Below are 23385 nucleotides of genomic sequence, written 5' to 3'. Positions count from 1 at the left end.
CAGCATGCTCAGTGTGCTCCCAGTTTTGCTAATCAAACCTTTCTGACAGTTTTATATCAGGACAGGAGGAAGGAAATGTATTTCTGTAATACAGCCCAGTTTAGCTTGGTTTTCCCTGCCTGCACTGGAAGCTGGGGACAGGTGCTGCTTGGGTTGGATTGGACTCAGCCTTCCTGTGCCAGGTTTAAATGAGGGGTGATAGCCCACCCTTTCATCCTGGGGCAGATGCTCAGGGTTTGGAGAGGCTGTCTCACTCACTGACACAACCACATGGGCTGGGGCTTAGAAATGCAGCTTAACTCCCTGAGAAAACTGACAGAGCAGTTCTGTACTTCCCTCAGCAATGAGAACACTATTTGCTTTCTGGGAACATGCTCCACCTAATCAGCTCTCTGCCGTTCCAGGCTCCTCAGGCACTGGCTTGCTCTCTCTGGTTCTGCCCGAAACATGCAGTTTAATCTCCTCAAAAGATGTGAGCTCCCGAAGTTCTTTAGTTTTTCAAAAGCCTTTAGATTTAATGTAAGATACTGGCATGAAATTTAATGGAATATAATGTTTAGGAAGCCTGACTAGATGAACAAATAATTCCTTCTGGCTTTAAACACAGAAGCTCTTGGATCCTCGCTTTGCTGATAGTTGCATCAGAAAAAAATAAACATAATCTGGTAATCTACCATATTTTTTTTCATTGAATATTATTTCACTGCAGTGAAATCACATAAAGAAGAATGTTACTGGCATGCTTGTGATTTGCTAGTTAGTATTCCTTAACCCGAAACTTCATCCTGTGTGAAGAATTGTAGCCATTTCTCTCTGCTGGATCTGGGCTGCAGGCCTGCATCACCAGTGAAATGTGAAATGCCCTTATCAACAACAAAAAGAGTCAAGCTCGTTCTCAAAAGAAAAACAAAACAGCAACTGCAATCTCCCTGCCAATAGATTGAGTGATGTGCAAGTTTCAGGGAGAGCTCTGAGGATCAAATTAAACCTTCTGAGTAATAACAGCAGTAATAATAATGTTATTTTAAAATGCATTAGAAAGGATGGCTGAGCTAGGAGTCAACAAATCTGGACTGAGAATCGTGTGTCAGGCAGGAGCCTGAAACAAGACATCAGCATTCTTTGGGCGTTTAGATCCAAACTTGTGACCACGCTTCCCTAAAGCCATCCCCATCAGTGGACATAGCAGGGTGCTGGCCTGGCTTCTGCCAAAACCTCTGTGTGAGCAGGGACTGGGGCAGAGTTGTCCTCTGAGGGTACATTTCATGGAATAGCTGACAATGCAGCCCGCAGGGACCAGCTCCTGCAGAAACAGAGTCGGTGGCATGTTTCTGCCCCTGCTGTTGAAACTGGGTATCCCTGATGTAGGTTTAAGAAAAGGAATTTGCCACCGGACCTAGAGGGCAGGCTGTGGGGCCATGGGACCAGAGCGTTGAGCTGAGCTCAGAGAAATTGCCCTGGAAAATCAGTGACCTGGAACCAGTGAGAGGGTGTTTTGCAGACTGCAGAAGATCGTAAACATGAACAAGAGCCAAGAGTCCATAAAATGTCATGTCCGCAGGCAGCAGCATGTTGTATGTGCTGAGATAAAGCAGAAAGCAGAGGTCCTGTGGGCAGGATCCTGGCTGCTGCTGGGTGTGTGGGGATGTTGGGTGCAGACCCATTGGTGACTTCCTCTTGGCAGGCATTTTTTTTAGACGGGTTGATAGGGCAAAGAAATAGATTTTTGGGAAAAAGAACTGGAAGCCAGTCTATTTACTGTTCCCACTGCTATCTTTAAATCACTGTATAGGATCCTGCCTGAGAAGTGGTTGTTTTATTTCCCCCAGAATGAAACCAGCAGGCATTAACAAATGGTGCCATTTCAGGTACCTGTCATCATTTCAGTCCCTGCTCCCTTTGCTCTGACAAACTTCTGCATGAGGCACCGACACGTGCAATCAATCTTATGTCCTTTCAAGGTGGGCTCTTGCTTAAATTTCAGTCCCAAAATGCCTGACACAGTTACTTTTTGAGATGGACTTAGAATTGCTTCTGAAAAGTCTCCAGTGTAGTCTCCATCTGTGACTGAGTTCATTAAAGAAGTTATTGAGCTCGCTTACCAATGACAAGGGGAACTTCATACTGCGATGAATTTGCATGATGACTGTGTTTTGACTTACTGACTTGAATTTTTTCCCTGCGTCACACTCCTGAATGACCTGTAACATAACACAGAAATCTGATCTTTTCATTCTCATCTTTTTTGTATTGTATTTACATGGTTATTTAAAATGTAGGAAATTATTGTTTTTACTAAATAACCCCAAAAGCAGTAAGAATAAATTAAAATAGGGGACACACAAATATGCATGCACACAATTATTGCCCTTGTTCTGCTGGCACATCTGTCACCAGAAATAATAACAACAGTAATAAAACCTCCATTACTTTGAAAACGCTGAATAATGTCATCAGCCATATTACCTGGAATGGTCTTTTTGCTCTATGAGTTGGAGCAAATTACTTAAATAAAATTAGAGCAATGTGAAAAGTAAAGACATCTCCATTATTTTTCCTTGTCCACTTTATAATGGACGCAAGTTGCTACACAATTGTTTGCTGCTGCATTCCAACATCTGCTGCTCATATTTGTATTTAGTCATACACTACAACACAAAATTGCATTGCTTTTTTTAAAAATTATGGTATTTATTCTGAGTTTCCACCTATTTTCTTTGTTCTTTGAATGGACTTTTCTCCTCTTCATCTCCTCTGTTTGGGAAATGTAGAAAATCAGCCTTGAGGGAAAACAGAACTCTCATCTTTTACTTTCTTTATGTTGGAATTTGTGTCTCACTGCTTTGCAAGAGGTTATACAACACAGTTTGTCTGCCATCAACCTTGTGATAACATGATATTTGATAAAGAACATTTGTGTTATAGATGGGCACATTGCTTCACAGTTCAAATAGCAGCCTGCTCATTTGTCTGCTGGGCCATGATGTTCAGGGAATAATATTTTTTCTTTTTGTGGTGCAGTCCAGCATTTTATCAAATTATGGTAATTAAAATATATTTTTCTGGAAAATAGTATAGAATTCTCAGCTGATATTAGAAAGAATTTGGAGTGGAGTATGTGACATGTAAACATTTGTGGCTCATAGCATTAGCTGTGGTTCAGATTAAACACTGAGTTTGTGCCAAAGTGATTTCCATGGAGTTTCTCGTGGTGTGTGAACTCAGCTCTGCCATTTCAGACATTTACCCAAGTGAAGCATTCAATATACAAAGTTTGCTGATTTGGTTGAGAATGAATTCTCTGACATATCACCTGACTGTCCAGTGACTGTATATTAACAGAATCTGAGAGAAGGCTGGGAAGGGGAGGGAAGCCCTGGCATACGATGTTGGTGATGGTCCCTTTCCCCTGCTAGCAGCATGCTAGAGGTACAGAATTGTTCAGTGTTGTAGGAGCACAAGCAGTACACTGGGATAAGACCTCATCTACATTCTTGAAAAACTGATACTCTGAGAGAACAAATATGAACTGATACTGGTATTTCACTTATTTTCTCATGACTACAAAAGAGATTGTACTGCTTGGTCCCCTTTACTCACCTTCCCTTTGGAGCTGGTAAATCCTTTGTGCCATCATTCAGTGAAAAACAAGTTTTTGGCTTGCCTGGGCCATGTTGCATAGAGAGGAATTATCTTGGGCAGCATATACATAAGTTGCTCTGAAAGTAATGTCTCCTATTTATTTCCATGGGAACTGCAACAGATACAAAGAGCACAATAATATTATTCGACAGAGCAAATTCTCAGCTATAGAACATTATTTTTCGACACAACCACTACCATTAGACATTCATTTTCACCAGCAATGAATCAGAACCTGCATGATATGATCATAAAAATCTGTACCAGCAAAGGTGACCCACAGTTACCACTGCTGAAATGCACCACCCAGAGCCTCATTGTACTTACATCCACCATTTATTCTCCATAAACATTCAGCAAGCATCAATGAATGTCAGTGGGTGCCATTTTTCCTTCTTGGAGGAATTCAGTGACACCTCTTAGCTTCATCTGCAATTGCATGTGAGATGCCATTTTGTTAGACTGCCCCTCTACTGTCATCTCTCACATGGCAACAAAACGTAACAACATTGATGGGAAGGTTCAAACCCTACTGCCATACCCCCCAACATCTGCCTCTGATGTTGTGAGACAACATCATAAAATAGGAGGCATCACTTTTGGAGCAGCCCACATAAAATATACAATATTGTTAATACATAAGTAACAAAATATTTTTATTTTTAATGTTTTTCTTAAAAAAAAAAAAAAAAAAAAAGAGGGACAAAACCAAAAACTAGTGGGATATTTGACCCTGTTTTTGTGAAATGAATGCATCAGGCTGGTTTGATGGCAGTGGTTGCAGTTCTTAGTGAACTCTCAAGGTGTTCAGTAGAGATTTTTAATGAAATTTTACTCCTCCAGTCTTCACAAATGTGTACGGCCGAAAAGCAATAACATGAATAAGGTGTGATTGTGAAACGAGGGATATTTTTCTCTGGTAAGAGAGGTCTTATGAAAGTCTGATAAAGTGCCATGATCAGATTTTTGAGCTGAATATCTGATTATAACTTTAGACATTCCATTTGTTTGCAGGTCATGTATTTGTATTGACTGAAAATGGTGTTACAAATATACACTGATGATTTTTTTTTGCAACCTTGAAATATACTCTCAAATTCCTTTATCAAAATGGAAAGCTGTGTATTCTTTGCTGTTCATAGCCTTGTGTTAAGCTAATATATCAAAATGCATACAGTTATTAGTTAGCATTGCCCAGCACTGCCCCATGCCTTGGTTTCAGTCAACATGGTGTTAATAGCACACCAATGTCTGGTTGTTGCTGAGTGATGCATCTGCACCCATCCCTCAGTAGTGAAGAGACACCATCCTTTCAGTGCAGGGCTGCATTGACAGCCATGCTAGGCCATTGATTGGACATGCCTGGTTTACAGAGTTTGCTCATTTTTATTTGTGACCTCTTACTGTGAAGCAGCATGCTGAGCATTTCTGTCTTTTGCACCCACTCAGTGGTGGTTAAAGACCCAGGAGCTGTCCCTGTAAGGAGGACAGGAGTATTTCAGCACGTCAGGAACTTTATCCAGTTGGAAAGCTGCCCCTCAACTATAATCTGCTCATGTCCGTTTTTCTCATCTCTTTAAAAACTCTCCACTCCACATCGTGTGATGCAAAGGTTCTTTTTATAGAAGAAGTAATTATGGCAGTTTTCCAAACTATCACAATGCCACTGTGCCCTCAATTCTCGAGGGTTCACTCAGAGAATATCTTTTAATTCAGAAAAAGGATTACAAGTGCAGCAAGATCTTTCTGACTGAAATTGAGTATGTAAATTTGTCCAGGGAGCCACAGGCCTCCCACAGCTGCCCCCCTGCGCTCAAGCACCTGCAGGCTTCACCAGGTATATGAACTCATTCATTTTGGTCACACCAAGCAAAATGAGGACAGGTACACGGGCAGAGTAAACTGGCTTGGCAGTCACAGGAACGATGCTGATTTATGCTGGCTAAGGAGGCTATTATACTCATTTTGCTTATCTGTAGAGCCCTCTTCTGAAATAGCGTGTGCTGGTTGTGTCTCCAAGGTAGAAACCTGCCAGAAATTGTAAATTAGCTATGAGTAGTGCATTTGAGGTCACACTTGGGTTTATTGCCTCTTGGTAAGTTATTAAGCTTTTATTGAAGCATATTTTGTATGATCATCAATATTATCTGCACGCTTTGTACCTAATGTGTTTCATTCCTTCAATCCATTCCAGTCCAGAATTTTAAGGCAGGCCAGTGGGGCTAATGGATTGAGCTGTGCGGCACACCAGCAACAAAGGAGAATTGCATGGTTGTAAGTCAGGATGCTGAGTGACAAGGTAAAGGCACCACCATCAGATTTAGGTGGCTGTTAGGTCCTCTCTGCTGCTGCTTCCAGCCCCATGGCTCTGCCCCAACAGGACTGTAAAAAGGGAGGTGCTGGCTTAGGGCTGCTGTTGGTGTCCTCTCACAGCAAGTGCCCTGACATAGTGCCTGGCTGGTGTTTGTCTGTGGTGGTTCGTCTGTCCTCCCTGCCATGAAATTCTGTGTCCTATGCTATTTTAACAATAAGCCTAACTCATAGGGCAGTGTCTATAACTCCAGAGCTGTCAGAAAACCTTTAAATTTTTATTTTCCTATTTTACTTTTCATAAATACTGTCATCTGTAGAAGCCTTTAAATGCTTGTGTGATTTTCCTCAATCCTTACCCACATTTCACTGCTCTCTCTCAGTTTTTTCCTCCAGTGGAGCTTCTTCCTTCAGCCTGACATGCTACTGGCTTCCATGAGCTTCCTGTTTCAAAGCTATCACTTCTCAGCCTTTCTGTTTGCTTGTTCAGTAACAGATTCAGGTGGGTTTTTTTCAGGCTGAATCTAATTTTCTCAGTCTTTCTTTAACAGTGACATTCATGCTGTTTTCCTAGCTTTGGTTTTATTTGTTCATTTCTTTTGGTGTGACTGATTGCTGCTTTTGGGCATCATATTCACATCGTACTCCTCAAAACCAAATTTATCATTTTTCCGTGACGGGTCAGCCAGTCTGCCTCATCTCTTCTGGTCATCCTCAATAACCTTAGCTAGAAAAAAAAAAAGAAAAATGGAAACAAAAATAACTCTCACATTCTCCTTGGTTTACAGTAGCTGTTCAGTAAATTTTGCAATTGTCAACAGTCTTTTAGGTGTACCCTGGATTTGTTAATATAAGAATTCCTGATTAATAAATATGGAGTGGGAAAAACACCCATAACCCAGCTCTTTTCTCCTAAAACACAAAATAAGTGTGTAGCTATTTCTAACCTGTTTCTTCCATCTTCCATTCAGGAAATTTGTTACACAGCCTGCAGGGGAAAAAAAAAAAAAAAAAAAAAAAAAAGAACCATCCAAATCATAGGAAGTAATTTAAGTTTCATCTGTGCTGATATTAAAGTTCAGGGGATCCCTAAGCTGTTTGCCCATCTATTGATGAAAGGAGATCATCCTTCTGTACCAACAAGTAGAATAGCAGACATAGAATATTTGACTACTAGTCATTCTTTGGGTTAATATCCTTTTTTTTGTAAATTAAAATGTATAGAAACCCAAACAGTTTATTAGTGACCTATAGATCCTGAAAGCAGCAAAACTGCCAGATTTATCTGTCAAACTACGGCATACCACTCAATAAAAGATTCTGCAAACTGTTCATCGGAGACTGGAATTGCAGCAAATACTTGCTGCTAACCTTATAGAAGCCTTGATTTTTTAAAGCTGCTTATGAAGGGAACAAGTAGAGAGATTTAATGATGACACAAAGTTGTGACTGCCAGTTCTGTACTTCTAGTGTGCCTGTAAGTTAATCCATGGGACTGCAACAGATTTCAACACTCATCTTCATCAAAAGCCATCACGTCTGCTTAAAAGGTTACGTATTGCTTTTTTCTTTTCTTTGTTTCATCTCTGTTGAGAGATCTTCTTTTCTTCCTTTCACAAATTCAATGAAATGATGACATATTCAGCAGTGGTATACTTAGGAATCTTGGAGAGGACAACAAAAACTCCACCCCCAAACCAATGCATGATTCTCTCCTGTGGATTTCAGACAGGGGGATTACTTTGGATCACACAGCCCTTTCTCTCACAGCTACATAGAACCATGGAGTAAGTAGCTGCTTAGTCCAAGCATATTCTGTGGACTTCACTCTCAGACATCCTGACAGACTGTTTTTGCCCTTTACAGTAAACTTCAACTCTACAACAGCTGTTAGAAGCCTTTTTCATCACACAGGAAAAGACCAAGTTCAAGCATTCTAGGTATTTTCAGTAGCAAAGAAAGGTAGACTCCTTATCCTGCCAGACCCTTACTGCTCATGCTCAGCTCAAGGCACTGCCTTGTTTTCCTTCCTGATCATGCACAGGTGCAGGAGTCCCAGCATTTAAGAGACAGAGAGGCAAAAAGCAGCCCTTGCTGACTTCCTGCTCTGCCACGTTTCTATCTGGTCCTCTGCCATCCCCTGGGTAGGTGAGTGTTCATGGGCTGTGTACACGAATATGCAGTCTTCACGCTCTGCCTAGACTCTTCTTCCCTTTGCCTTGTTACCTGGGGTGGGAGGGGAGCTGGTAAAGATATAGCTGAAGCTAATTTCTGTCTTGAAAGTCCCAGCCATGAACATCATCTGAGACTAAGAGCTGATCAGTACAAAAAATAGGAATGAATTGCACCTCCTGTATGTCAAAGCTGGTTTTTTTGCTCTTGAGTTTCTTTGAACTTCCTGAATGAGTATATGAAGGGGAAGATGTTGCTAACTTCAAAGGACTGAAGTGACTTCTGTCTTCAAAGCTTTGCCACTACCTGGCATTTGTTACATTAATTCAAAAGGAGAAAGAAAGATGACCTTTTGACTGAGGGTACCTTGATAGACACCAAAACCTTTCCTGGGATGTTAAAAAGGGATTATATCAGTTTCCTTTCCAAAGAGCAAATTAAATAAACAGATCCTGTCCCTTCTGAAAAAGCCAAGAACCCCTCCATCCATTAAGATGCAAAAATCTTTATGCAGAGATAAAAATATTTAAAATATGAAGTACTAAACAATCAAAAAAAAAGTCACTTAATGCAAACCCTCTTCATAACAGATTTTGTTGATAGTTATTAAAATGAGAGTCTAAGAAAGTCCTGCAAATCCCATACAGGCCCTTGGCAAGGGACACTTAAAGAAATAAAAACCTTATTGTCTTACATGGCTGGATGTGCTCTGCAGAATAAAACACAGACTTTTGTTATTGAAGGCACTGTTACTTCCCTTAGTATCTTCAGTAAAGAGAGAATCATGGAGTATTCTGGAAGATCTTTATCCTACAGAGACTGAAGGCTTGAGAGGGAAGGGAGTCTAAATAAAAAGCTTTATTTGAATACATTTGATTTTTTTTTTTTTTTCCTACTGTTTTTTTTTTCCCCCTTTTAATAGTGAAGTAAGCATATCCATATTTTTAAATGTAAATCCTTACTTGGACCATAGATCTATATTCTATCTTTCAGGGCAAACACCAAAATTGAATGGTTATATGGTAGATAAAAATGAGCTTGGCCAAAGCCAATTACAAGAAGCCTGTTGTAGGTTTGGTCAAGAAATTCTAAGGGACCTCATACTTTTATCACAAAAATAAGGTAGAAAATGATAAAATATATGTTACTCTTTCTCTTATTTGTTATCTAACTCTCCCTATGTAGTTTCAGAAAATCTCATTATGGAAATCTGTATTCAAAAATCAGAAGTTGTGTGATGAAAGAAAAATCCATTAACCTGTTTTAATAGCATGTCATCAACAGTGGAATTATAGTACCTAAGGAAAGGCACGCATTAAAGTGCTTTTTTTTTCCTTTTTCACAAAAGGATCAGGCAGAGGATAATATGCTACTGGTCAATAATTAAAATGATAAATGTCTTCAGAGTTGTTCTGTCATATTATATTGGCAAACATGGATTGAGATGTAACTTTTTTTTAGCATAGGTCATAGCTATGTTTATTGAGTACACACTGAGTACACTATTGAGTGCTTACCCAAATACCTTTGCTTTAAAATAACCTAAAATTAGAAAATAGAAATTGCTAAAATGACTACTGCAGCTGACTATTGCAGAAAAAGCTAATCTGAAATATGGGAAGAGAGATTAAATCCCTTAGGAAAGCTTATCCGCAAGGTGCAATGTATACTCCCTGCATAATATTTCTATAATGTGCACCCCTCACAAGGCAACACTGGCTTCTCCTTAGGAGGGAAAGAGTATGAAGGCAGAAGTGGTGTGGGCTGTGTTGGATGTACAAAGCACTGAAACAAACAGTGCTGAAACAGTGCCCTTCGTCTCCTGTGAAAATGAAGACAGCTTGTATTCAGCTGATTGAGAAGTGACAGTCATCAGCCTAACAAAATCCTATTTATTTTCTCACTCGTAGCAAATTAAAATTATAAAAGCTGCATAGAGGCAGGAGATGCACATGGATCCTCCAGTGCTTTAGGTGGGGGGTGTTTGTAACAAATGCTGTGTCTGCACATTCAGGTATTTATATCCAATAGAACTGTATACAAGACATACGAATACTCATTTTTTTTAATCATCATTATTTGTGTTATGATATGTCTGTCATTTTTCTATGATTTTTTGCTGACAGCCTGTCTCATTGATATGCTATCTGGCAAGCAAGGCCCACAATAAATACTGATAATACATCTGAATTTGTAGAATTGCTGGCAAGGCTCACAATTTAATTCCAACTCATGTGAGATGCTGCAAGTAAAAAAACAAACAAACAAACAAACAAAAAAAAACCCAAACAAACAAAATAACCCATCACATTGCAATGATTTTTATATTGAAAACTTGCACTCCATCTGGAGTGGGTCTGAACAGCCCTAAAAAAGAGGTAATTAAAAGACTTATCTGCTACAGTTGTCCTCAAACCAGAAGAAACAGCATGTTCACAGCAAAATGAGGATATATGTTTCTCCACATTCTGCTGAAATTAATACTAAAACAGTGAACGCACTCTGCTCCCCAGTGGCAGTGGGCATAGGAAGAGTACCTAGAGGCAATATGCATCCAGCTGGGAACCTTCCTTTTTTCATAAAACAACAATAAATCAGCAGTAACATCACTTACGAATTCATCTCAGGAACCAAATGTATTCATTCACATCAATGTAGGGTGAGAAGGATTCACTCACATCTGTGAGGGGCATCACACACTGTAGGTCACTTAGGACTTATATGTTTCTAGTGAAACTGAGCAGGTCTCAGGGATTGCTTCTGATAGTATACCCAATCAGTTCCACCCTGAGTTAGGTTTACCATTTCGGTTTATGGCCTAGCTAGTGTAACAGGGAGCTCAACATATAACGAGGGAGAAGAGAGGTTGGATCCTCCACCCAGAGCTAGCAAATGACTTATTAAATCTTACTTTCTCATACATTTGGAGTCTAGGAGTTTGTCACATGAGGTAAGGATAGTTTGCACTACAGTAGTTGTCATTTGGAAGTTATTTACGATTAGGAATAATACGAAGTAATAATTCAGCCAGAGTTCCCTGCCAAAGATTTTACTTTATCTCATTCTCATTACCCACCTGCAGCTCATGCCATATTTCCCTGAGTTTTTTCATATTCTAGTTATTCCCTGCCAATATTCTGTATCTCCTGCCCCTCCTGGCTGCAGGAATGACGATAGCAATGGTAATAAAAATCCTTAAGCAAAATAAATTATTTCCTATGAGCACTTGGAGTAATATCCAAATAAAAGCTGTGGTGGAGGCCCCTTTGAGTGTGTTTATTAACAGCCTGGGACAGATGGTTGCTCAGTTATCCAAATCCCAATTTTCCTCCTACCCTGTGTAGTTCCAGAATGTTCTTTCTTGCTTAAGTCTTGCTGAGCACTGCCTCCCAAACCTTTCTGACTACAGATTTTGCAATAATTAAAAAACAATGTACAGCTTAACTGATAGCCAAAGCTGCAGGTGATGCTTCTGAAGCCCTCATTTATCGTGCCAGGGATGTGGATTTCCATCAGGACAGCTTTGCAAGTTCACCTTTTCTTTTTCTAATTAACCCCTGTTTGCATTATGCTTTACATGGAGATTCTTCTACCTGTTTTGCTGATAAGTTTCGATAAGCTTCTTATGTTGATTAAAAATAAAAAGTGATGATAGTTAAGGAAAGTTTCAAAGTGGTAATGTTTTTTTTTGTGTTTTTTTTTTTTTTTGTGATTGTCTGTTTTTAAGGCCATGGAAGGAACTTGGGCTCAGTAAATGCAGAAGATATGAAGCCTTCATTGATCCTCTTAAGAATTTAGATAATAACTTCTACTGCAGTACTCTTTGCAAGAAGTTATGTTTCATGATAAAAGTGGAAAACAACAGATTTTAAGAGGGTATTTATGTTTACTTATTTTCAGGCTCAGGATGAAGTCTAGGTGCTTTATTGTGGAATAATTATAGCTAAATGTGTGTTGAAGGTGCTCTCTGGAGTTTATTGCCCAGCCCCTGCTCAAAGCAAGAGGTTCCATAAATAAGTAATGTCAACTAGTTGTTTTTTGTTTATTTTTTTTTCAAGTGGCTAGTGTAATATAAGAATTTCCTTCTTTCAATTGAATTAAAATAAAAACATATATGCTGTTTTGTTTTGTGAAAAAATGAATAGAAAATAACGTGAATTGTAGAATGGCCTGGGTTGAGAAGGATCATAACAATCATTTAGTTTCAATCCCCCTGCCACGTGCAAATAATGGAATTGGACATGGAAATTCAAGGGCGGGACGATGCAGAGCTGTCCTTTCATTCCTTTAACTCCTGCTCCTCTGAGAAAATGTGAACATTGCAGATTCATTGCAGCTTGCTCTTTTTAAGTACCCCAAACACAACTGAGGAGCAGTGGAGGATGTGGAGCATCAGACTCTGGCTGCCAGTCCCTGAGAGAGGCCTCTCATGGGATATAGGACATAAGGTACCTGTCTGCATCCCGAAACATGATGGTGGGATTGAGTTCCTGGCTGATGTAAGGCAATGTCCAGTCCCATTAGAAGCTGCAGGCTGGGATGTCCTAAAACAGATGGACATCACTTGAACTTACCCAAGGTCAGATCTGCACTCTGCAGAAACAGAACCCTATTTGAAATTGTGAATCTGGTTCAGAACTCTTGTTCTAAGTGGCTTAATGGAGTGGTAAATCACTTTATTTTTTCCAAAAGCTTGGAAGCACTGGTACAATGTAGATGCTTTAATACTCATTTTGCATGTTTCAGAATTAGCATATACAATTAAGTTAAGAGGAAAATAACACCCAGCAATCATAATGAAAGAGGTGGTAGCAAATTTAAACTGTGCTGTGGTATTGTTATTTTTCTGGGGTTGTTCTGTGGCAAGAAAACTGGTTAATTGGTTACAATAGTGGTTTACACTTCTGGCTTGCGACTGAGATAGCTTAATACTTTTTTTCCAGGATTAGATATGAATGTGTTTGAAAAACATTATTTCAGTAAGTTAATTTCTCAAATAATTCATTTCTGGGGGGGGGGGTGTTCTTGATGTTTTGGGTTTTTAATAATCTGTTGTTTTTGTTTTCATTTTTTACTATTTACTTCTCATAGTATCCATAATCTTGCACTCCACTTCTGTCCAAAATTGTTTATTTTTTTCTCACTTTCTTCCTCTCTTTTATTTTCTCTGTAGTTTGATCTGTTTTGTAGAAAGAAAGTAGGAAAAGGTATAAGGGATAAGGAAAAGACAGCACATCCACTATAATTCTCAATGCAGGGAGAAAAATATACTGCAAACATTTTCAATTTCTTTATCGAAAACATTTCAACCAGCTCTAGCAATTTAGCTGGAAATTGCCCAAGGTAATTCTGTCATGAGCAGGAAGATAGATGTCCTTATATCATTCGTGTTTCCCTAGGTATAATGTTTTAATGTTTGGCAAATAAAAGAAAAATTGTTGCAGATGAGAGCGAGTGTTCTTTCTCAATTCTTACTGTCATTTATTAGCTAGAACAATACTACTTGTTTGGTTTTCTTTCTTTCTTTTCCTTTTTTTTTTTTTTTTTTTTTTTTGGTGTGTGTGATCTTTTTATTTTAAAGGAATAAAAATAATTGGGCTGGAAAACATCTCACAATCTCATAAAATGCCTCTGCATTATACTGAATGCTTTCTTCTGCGTTCTGCCTGTTGTTATACCATATTTCACACAGGAAAGCTTTGGGAAATGTAAAGCATGATTGCAGTATATGTGCTGTTGAGAGGCAGTGTATTTAATCAAGGAGAGTCATACTGTGATTCATCTGACCTATTTCTAATCCTGTTGATGTCTCTTTTTGTCACCTTGGGCCAAATTTCTGTCTGCTCCTCAGGCACTCGACTGTTATACAGGAACAGAAATCTGAGCTACTTTGGGGCATTATGAAGCTTAATCAATATCTGTAGAATTCTATGAGGTGCTCAAAGAAAACTTGTTACCAGCATCGACAGTTTCTCCCAGAGTACATATACCCTACCAACAAAAACCTTCTGTAAGCCTTATCCTGAGGCAGGGATTTGAGATCATAGGCTACGCATTTTGTTTAATTTACTGTGCTCTGCTTGCTACCAACTGTGTGCATGAGCAGTTGCTATCTGATTTTATCCATTCATGTGCATTTGCAAGCAAATAGAAAGATGTGAAGAAAGTATGGGCTGATGCTGACCCTCAGGGCTCCCCTAGGCAGCCTGCTTTGCTCAGGCGGGGATTTCTGGTTGTTTCCTGAGCTGCTGAAAGCCCACTATAGTAATTTCTCTTCTCTGTTACTAGTTTAGTGCAAGAGAGTAGTATGAGGTGAAAGGATCTTCAGATTAGGATGTTGTCACTGTTTGCAGAATCCCACCCTGGGTGCAAGGTATAAAGGGGAGAAGAAAAAGCAAGAGAAAGCCCTTTAGGTTAGAGATGTTTTGTACCATGAGCTTATTCACCAGCCATATCAAACCAGTTACAAGGTAGGCCATTGGGGTGGCCGAAAAGGTTTATTATTCAATAATTCTCCTTTGCTAAACCTCCCAGTATATGTGTGTGTGTGTGTATGTATATATACACACACATAAGCAATGATTCTAGATACTTGTCACTAATAACATTTTTCAAGCTTTTGAAAGGTTGCCTTCCATTGGTACTGGTGTGGAACATACATTAAAGGGAGATACTTGCTTATCTTTAAATTTCCTTTGCTGAATAAATACGTTTTTGCATGTAGAGGCATACAGGCAGATGTTTAAATCTACATAAATATATTTCTCTATTTATTGTGATATTGGACATGAAATTTACCGATATTTCAATGCCAGTCAAAAGAAAGCAGATTCATTTTGATAAAATTGTTAGGTGATGACTTAGTTTGAAAAACATTTCCCAGCTGTGAAATGCTCGTATTTCACCACAATTTCTAGAAAGCCGACGATTTCGTCAAATTTTGGATAGAGGTTTGCAGGATTTACAGAAAATGACAGTTCCTTGCTCAGGGCTTACGTAGCTTCCTCCAATGATGTCAGTGTGACAAAACAGGTTACTTACTTAAACAAGCTTACTTAAATGTGCCTTGAAATATATAAAAATATATAAATATAAATCTATATATTTTGATTAGTAGTTAATTGTATCTAGCAGAAGTTTATAGTTACACAATTAGATGCCAAATAATAGGTATTTTTCCTCTTTTATTACAAATGCTCCAAATTTGACCCCTTTAAACTAAAGTAGAAGTGCAAAATCCCTCAAACTGCTGCCACCTACCGCTGAATTTCTGCAGGAAACATCAGCAGAGTGCATTTTGCCTCCACTGAGTGCTTACCAGGAATGGTAGCTGCGAGTTCTCTGTCCCTTTCTGATGCTGGTGAACTTTCAGCTCTCTTTACCAAAGTTTCTGCCTAGAAACATGAGTGACGCTGACAGGAACAATTGCTGAGAATTTTGTGGAGGCTCTCCCAGCTCCTACCAGTGCTGATTTATAGCCTACTTCCTCTGAAATTCTTCTTCTGCATCTGCAGGCTGTCAAAACCTCTTACAGTTATCCACACTGTCAACCACCATTTCTCCAGACATAGAAAGTGCATCCCTACATTTTCCATCCATGTTCTTATTAAAGTTCAGTAAATTCTTTTCTTTGGGATCAACTGTTGTCATAGGCGTTTACAATCAACAGTCCTGTCATTTTACTTCTTTTAGTCATTTTACACTATCTAACTTTCTGCAGCATTGGTCCATTTAGCTTCTGAAAGAGTTTATCCTAGTTACACAGCTCCTCCATCTAAGATAGGGAGGGAAATCCTCCTTGAAAAAAAGTTTTGCGAGATGGGGGGGAAAAAATCTGATGTTTGCATTTTCCTTTTTTTTTTTAAAGACACTGACATATTATTTCAAATCTTAAGTATTTTGCTTCAGTAATGCCAGGATTTATGCAGTATTCTCCCACGCTTTCTCATCTCTGTCAGCAAAATCCAGGCTGAGGAGGTGTATCTCAAAAGGTGGATCTACACATGCAGATAAATTACATTAAAGACATAATGTACAATTCTTTTAATTAAACAATTATTTCAACTGCTAGGCTTATAATACAGCTTGATTGTTGTCAGTAATTCTGGTGATATTTCTTTGGATATATAGTGTACTTCATGTAGGTGCTTTATTACTTATCCAACGGATCTGTACCCAGGAGAACTCAAATGAGAGGATTTGGAAAGATGAAAAGATAAGGCAGAAACATATAAATGTAGGATTTAGAGTTCTGTCCAATGAAAATATCAGTTGTCACGAACAAATTATTTTAAAGATTATGAGACAGTTCAAGCTTTTACTTCGGTTTTTCTTGGAGCACCACAATTACTGCTTCTTTCTTGAACTGAACAACTGCATCCTTTTTTTCACATCATACATTTCCTTCAACTTTGGATCCTTTGTAGAAGTGTACCAAGTGGGAAGGAGTATAGAAATTCTGAAAAGTAGGGAAGTGTCTTGTAGAGGCATGCACAAATGAACAACAAGAAAAGAAGTGTATGAAGAAAGAGCATTGCATCTACAAAAGAGCCAAGAGACTAAATGACCTGATTTTGGTACCTGGCAAGTTGCTAGCAAGATTACAATTTCACTTCTTAATGCAGCAACTTCAATGTGGGATAAGCAAATTTCGGTTTCCTGCCCCATTTCATCTCCAGATGAATGATCTTTTTCTGAAGATGGTATGGATGTGTTCATCCTGATGCCCATAACGTGCTCAGACTGCTCATCTCACTGGCATTTTGTTGTCTGCTTTGCTGACCCTCGTCATTTGTTTTCCTGTGATCTGAAATCTGTTCACATGATTGGGGAACTTGTGATAATGGTACATGGCTATATACTGTTGCTGTCAAGTGCCTTCACAAAATGCAGGTTTTGGTGTCACTAGTCACTGAAGGAGGTGTACAGTGGGGCTCTAAAGGTGATGGGCATTTGCTTCAGAATTGCACTGATCTGAACTGAAATGCTAACAAAATGAGTACACTGACTGAATGCAAGCTTGTTGAAGACAGAGACTTTCAGACTGTCCACCCTACCAAGGAGCAAAAAGCAATAATCACAGAATGATAGAATCACAGAGCAGTTTTGTCTGGAAAAACCATCTTAGTTTTGACCTTTAAGGATTATTTAGGCCAACTCCCTGCCATGTGGGGAAGCTTTTCAGTAGATTAGGTTGCTCAAAGTTCCATCCAGCCTAACTTTGAACACACTGGACAGCCTCTTCCAGCGCCTCACCACAGAGACCTGTAAATCACACGGACCACATTTGATATACATATTGGTTAGTAATTCTGTTTTTAATTCTCTCATTTCTGCAATGGAGATGTAAACAGCTCTCTAAATAACTCATTTTCAGTCTCATTTTTTACTGAGCTCATCTTTGCCTTCCTAAGTGTGTGTGGAGGAAGATGGAATTCTTCAAAATATGCTTGTTGTGCTGCAGAGGCTTTACAGTAAAAGCTGTTGTCAGTTGAGAGACTGTATGAGAACTTTCAAGTAACACAGGATGGTAGTAGCAAATTCTGTTTAATGCCTTAACTTTTGGAGCAAAACTGGCTACAGAACTTTTTGACAGTCAAATATTGCCTGCTAAATTGCAATATCTGTATACATTTTTAAGCAGCTAGTGATGAGACACAAATGAAATGCTGAAGTTATGGTGCTTTTCTCTTTTGATGTATTTGATGTCTATGATTCTATAATGCAGTCATTTTTCTCTTTCTTCTTTTCCTGTGGAGTTCAAGGGAAACTGGACTTCAAATTCTTTAGTTCTCTACAAAGCTATGTAAGGGATGATGTCCTACATATCAGCTCAAACAAATTGCATGGGATACTTTTTCTTTTGGAAGGTTTTAGTTCTGCTGGAATTTTGATTGTGGTTGAGAGGTATTTGTAGTACTTCTCCTCTTTACTATTAAAATTCATCCAACCTTCTTGTCCACACACTGGTGAGAAACATTTGACATTTAAATCAACAGACCAAGTAGCTATTAACCTCATAATAAGGGAGCAATTGTTACAGCACTTGCAGCATCCCACTGCTGGAGCCCATCAAAGGAAAAGTCCTTAGTACTCAGATCATAGGCCAAAGAGTTGCTGGTGAATGCCCATGTGTTTGCCTGACATCTGAATCAAATTACAGTCCTGTAAGAGCTGCCCAAAGAGAGAGGTACCTCATAAATTATACATGCAAATTGGGATCCTGCAACATCATGTGAGATTCTGTATTGCAAGCCATAGTTTCCTGAAGCTGTCAGCAGCTTTTCAGTTCAGCACAGCAGCAATCTAATTAAAATGGCCATCAAAGCAGAGCCGAACTGCATTAAATGGCTCCTATTAACGTCATATTTAATTTAGTGGTTTAGTGTTGAAGATGTTCATTACTGTCCTTTGCTAGGTTTGGAACTTTTGGACAGCAATATTTACATATCAAGAAATATAAACACCAGACTGTTTACATATCTGGTAACTCTTCTCACTCTCCACTTCCACTTGATGTGTTGCTTTTGTGTTGCCTGCTACTCTTCAGCTACTCGTGCAGAGCATTCTGAGACACTATGAAGGGGTGGGAGAATTACAATGGGGGAAAATGGCAACAGCTTTCATCCTTACATCCTTATGTTTTCTCTCTCCTTTTCACACTTTTTTTTTTTTTTTTTTTGTCTTACTGCACAGATCAGTCCAATCTCATCTGTTTTATAGGCATAATGGGATGTCTGGATCATACCACTGACCATCAGTGCTGTGGACTAAAATTAAAGTTGAATTGCAGTATTTGATAGAAACAGCCTGCTACTTCTAGAGGTCAGATGAGATACAGAGGGATGTGCTCACATTTGGGCACAGCAGATTTACTTTGCCATTCTCAGAGCTGTTCCTCTTGGTGGAACAGTAGGGAAAGAAAATAGAACCTGTCACTAAACTCCAAACATACATGGAAGAATTAAAAAAAAAAAAAAAAAAATTTGAAAAGAGTATCATTATCTTTTTTCTCTTTTCCCTCCTTTTCAGATGACCGTATCTTTACTGGAAAGCTTAGATAACAATTTTGTGATATGGACAACTCTGAGACAAATTTGCAAAAACACCTATGCTGAATACTTTAAAGGAAGTAACTTCTTCCTTTAAAAAAAAAAAAAACCCAAAACACTAGCATAGGAATATTTTGTGTCTTCAGTGATCCAGAAAAATGTCAGATACTGCATCAGACTGACACCCAAGGAAAAAAATATTTTGGACAGAAAACCCCCAAATTTATTTTCATTGTCCATGAAAATGACAGATCTATTTCACTTGTCTAAATTTAGTCCCCATCTACACACAATGTTAATCAAACTGGCACCAGAAGGACTTCAGTAAATTGGAAGAAACCCAATTATGAAGAAGTGCAACAACAGAATACTTTTACAGAGGCTTGATAGGAGATTTTAATGTAACTACACACCAAGAAATCAGTACCTAGATGGGAATCAGACAAAGTGTTTGAGGAGTACAAAGGAGCATATAACAGGAAGAACAAGTTAAATAATGCCCATCTAAAATGAATTAGATGAAGCTTAGTAAAGATTCAGATGAATGTTAGAATGTAATTTTTCACAGTTTCAGGATACTAGAATGCCAGAGTGTGTTACTCCAGAAAAATCACCCAGAACAAGTCTCATCTCATTATTTCAACTAGGACTAGGAAAAAATATGTCGTTCAAAAACTTCATATGTTTCTCTGGAAGGGAGGGAGCCTTCAGCATTGAGAAATTGAGATATTTTTCGTGATTGGGATTATATGGAATTAGTATTTCACTGAGACTGTTTACTAAATGAAACAGATATGTGCTTAACTCAGATGAAGTAGTTCCCTGTAATATCCTAGCACAGCAAGTCAACCTTGTAATAAGTGCAGCCTGCCTTTCCAGAACATTGAGTTTAAATGTGAACAACCCTTGGACGTTTTGGCTGTGTCTATACCAGTAATTGAAACAGGAATGTTCCTAGAGGCTGTCATTCCATCATCTGCACTGTAAAACTGTTATAATGGTTCCTGATGTGTTTTAGGTCAAAAGTCCAAGTATTGCTCTTTCTGGGGGGAAGAAAGTGGGGAGAGAAAGGAGCAGACAACTCTTATATTTTCCATGGAAGTGTGTCAGTTCAATGGAACCATTAGCAAATATTTTGCTAGCCAAAACAAAGAAATTGTTGCTTTCTGGCTGAGTGGGTTTTACTGAAAGTGTTTTGTTTTTACTTTTTCTTCAAGCTGTTTCAACACACTTAGGTTAGAGGAAAGGAAGGTCTTCTTATTGGTTCTGTGGAGTGTATTCTTGGTAAGTTCCTTTCAGGATTCTGCAAACAAATGAAATGAGAAATCAAAGGTGATTTTTCTCTTCTTCCAAATATCTGGTTTGACTCCCCTTCTGTATACAGTTTGGGTCGTTGGTTTTTTTTGTTTGTTTGTTGTTTGTTTTTAATTTATTAATTTTAATTCTACTCAGGAAGACTGTTGTTCTCCTGTCTGTGATCACCAACAACCTCAGTGAAATCTCAATACCTTAATAGAGAGCAAAGTGAATGTGGACCCCTTTTCTCTTCACAGTTTATTGGCATCATGCTGTATTTCAGTTTGATTCTTTGTTCATCTTGTCATCTTTGGACATGTTTGTCAAATGTGTACTTTCTGTAGAATTCTCTAAAATACATCAGAGTTCAGATGATGCTGTCCTTTTGGGGTTTTCTGTATATATTTTCCTCTGTTAATTCATTTTTAATACTCTAGAGAAATAACCAGGCTTTGGTCAACTGTAGTGGAAGAAGTGTTCTCTAATGGCATCCCACTGCAATAGATCTAGCAGGGAAATTATTTTTTTTGGTCAGGAAAATGTCCAAATTGGATGGCAGGTAAAAACACATAGAATGAAACTACTCCCAGTGATTATCCTGCTGCAAAAACATTTCCAGGACATGTTGGCATAATCATATTACTTCTTCTCTTTGTAGTGGCAGAGAACTTATAGTAATGAAGTTGAACTGTTGTCAGATCCTATCCCCAAGAAGGCTGGTGATGATATTTCTCACTTCAGGTAGCTGGGCAGCAAGGATTAGTGAGCGAGTGCAACAAGACAGGAATTTCAGTGATCCATTTTTTTCTGTTATTTTTTCTGCATTCAATAGTAGGGAAATACCAAGTTCCAAACAACATCTTATTTAGCTTTCCGTAGCTCTCCACAAGACAAATGCTTCCCTAGTTGATTTATTCCATTCTCTTAACGTAATTTTATAAAAGTTGCCTTGAATCCAGTGACTCCAGCATTGATGACTCTGCCCTTTGATGACTTTCTTAGACATATTACTGAGATAAGTGTAGCAAATGTGTTAAAAAAAACCAAGCACCTTTAAGAGAGGAGAAAGAAAGCACTGAATTTAAATCTCCTGAAATACTATGTGTTTAGATGAACACTGAAAGAAAACAGTAAAGTGAAAATGTTATTCAGAGTTATATTGTTATAACATAACAAAGAATTTAATGGCAATAATCAGAATATGATGTTCTGTGAGCTGAAGCCATTGGGCTATAATGGAAACAAGGGAAATGTGCCTCAGCTCCTCTCAGTTCATACTTACTAGGATTATTTTGCATTGTTTCTCACAAACTTTCTTTGAGGGTTTCTGAATACTTTATAAACTTATACAAATCAAGCTTCATAAGGGAATAGCTCTGTAGACGTATATGTAATCTAAATATTTTCTTTATGTATATAAGAGCAAGGCCCACAAAAGCAGGTCTTTCAGCACCAGAATTTAACACGTCACTACCTGTGCAAAGAAGTACCCCTGGCAAGTCACAGCCCTCGTAGCTCTCAGTGGCAGCAGAAGATATCAGACTCCTGAGGGTGACAGTAGATGTGCGTTTGACAGCACATAATCTGTTCTTCTGCTATGACAGTTCAATGGACTGTTAAATCTGCTATGCTTATACATTCTTTTGTGGTCACTTGACTTTGAGATGAATCCAAATAGTCTGATACTCAGCTAAAAAAAGCTCTACCTCTCTTGAGCATTTTCCTTTCCTGAAATGAATCAAGAGAAGTGTCTGCAGCCAACCTTGATGAACTGCTACTTAAAAAGTGTACATTTGAACTGTGATATTCACATTCATTTGTTTTATAGTCCTACCTAATTTACCTCAGATTGTTGAGTCAAGGTTTTGACCAGAGCATTGTCAGTTCTTCAGCCACTGTCTAAGGGCTGTGATGTAATTAAGCATGATGGCCCAAATTGCTAGCATCAGAACACTAGCGGAGCATGTCTGAGACTGACAGCATGACACAAAACCTAATAATGCACATCCAGATATGCCTTATTGATGTCACATACCTGGTAAACATCTTCTTGAAGACCTTTTTCCCTGTGAACATAATTAGTTGAAGAAAATACATACAGATAATTAGACTTCGTTGTCGCACAGACACAGTTTAAAAAGTTTACTATTCAGGTTGCCCAGATTTTCATGTACCACCAATACCTGCTTTGGAAACTGGTGACCAGAGAAGATGATGATCAGAAACCCTCACACCAGTTTCCATTTTGAGAGAACCCAAGGCCCAGTTGACTCATGCTGTGGAGCTCCTCACATGGTGTAACCTGTGCACCACCAGGGGACAAAACCCAGCACCCCCAGAGTTCTTCCTGCCAATTCCAATAGTCTAAAACTGCTTGATATTGAAGTAATTATGCGTAATGAGATACTGTTTTTCTAAAAGTAATTATGGTATTTCATACATGAAAGTTCTAATGAATGTCTCCCATATCATTAGTAAATTCCCAGCCTACTAGATTTATGCACTGCTGGAAACTTCTGTATAATTTTACATCTATTTTTTTCTGTAATTATTATAATTACAAATTATTTTCTGCTTTATAATTATTATGGGACAATTTTCCATTTGATTTAAAAATTAATATGATTAATTACATAATTCTTTAGTTTACCATATAGTAAAATATTGTTCTTTCTTAATACGGGTTGGAAACGTCTGAGATAACTTCTTCATTTAAAGTACAACTCACAAAATATTTTGGTTTTGCTTGATTTTACTACTTAAAAGAAAACAACATCAAATCTTCTTGTTCTGAAGTTTTGAATAATATTCAAAATTAATGATCTGTTGTAGTGAGGAAGAGAGCTTGAGCTAGGACAGAAGGCAGTTTCCTGGAAGCAGGGACTGTATAACAGCAAGCAGACTGATAAACAGG

General features: G+C 38.4%; 1 long non-coding RNA gene across 1 annotated transcript in view; it reads right to left on the bottom strand.

The window, feature by feature from the left end:
* Positions 1–1807: 1807 nt before the first annotated feature.
* LOC149919003 (uncharacterized) overlaps positions 1808–23385 on the bottom strand; it is a 48830-nt gene continuing 27252 nt past the window's right edge. Inside the window, exons 2-4 of the long non-coding RNA XR_016464713.1 lie at positions 6312–6679; positions 3601–3754; positions 1808–2201 (exon numbers count right to left, since the gene is read on the bottom strand). This is a non-coding gene — a long non-coding RNA (uncharacterized LOC149919003). The remainder of the gene's footprint in view (positions 2202–3600; positions 3755–6311; positions 6680–23385) is intronic.

This window comes from Phasianus colchicus, chromosome 2 (genome assembly GCF_987193195.1).
Source record: "Phasianus colchicus chromosome 2, bPhaCol1.hap1.1, whole genome shotgun sequence".
In the NCBI taxonomy this organism is placed as follows: domain Eukaryota; kingdom Metazoa; phylum Chordata; class Aves; order Galliformes; family Phasianidae; genus Phasianus; species Phasianus colchicus.
This window is presented reverse-complemented; position numbering and strand designations above follow the sequence as displayed.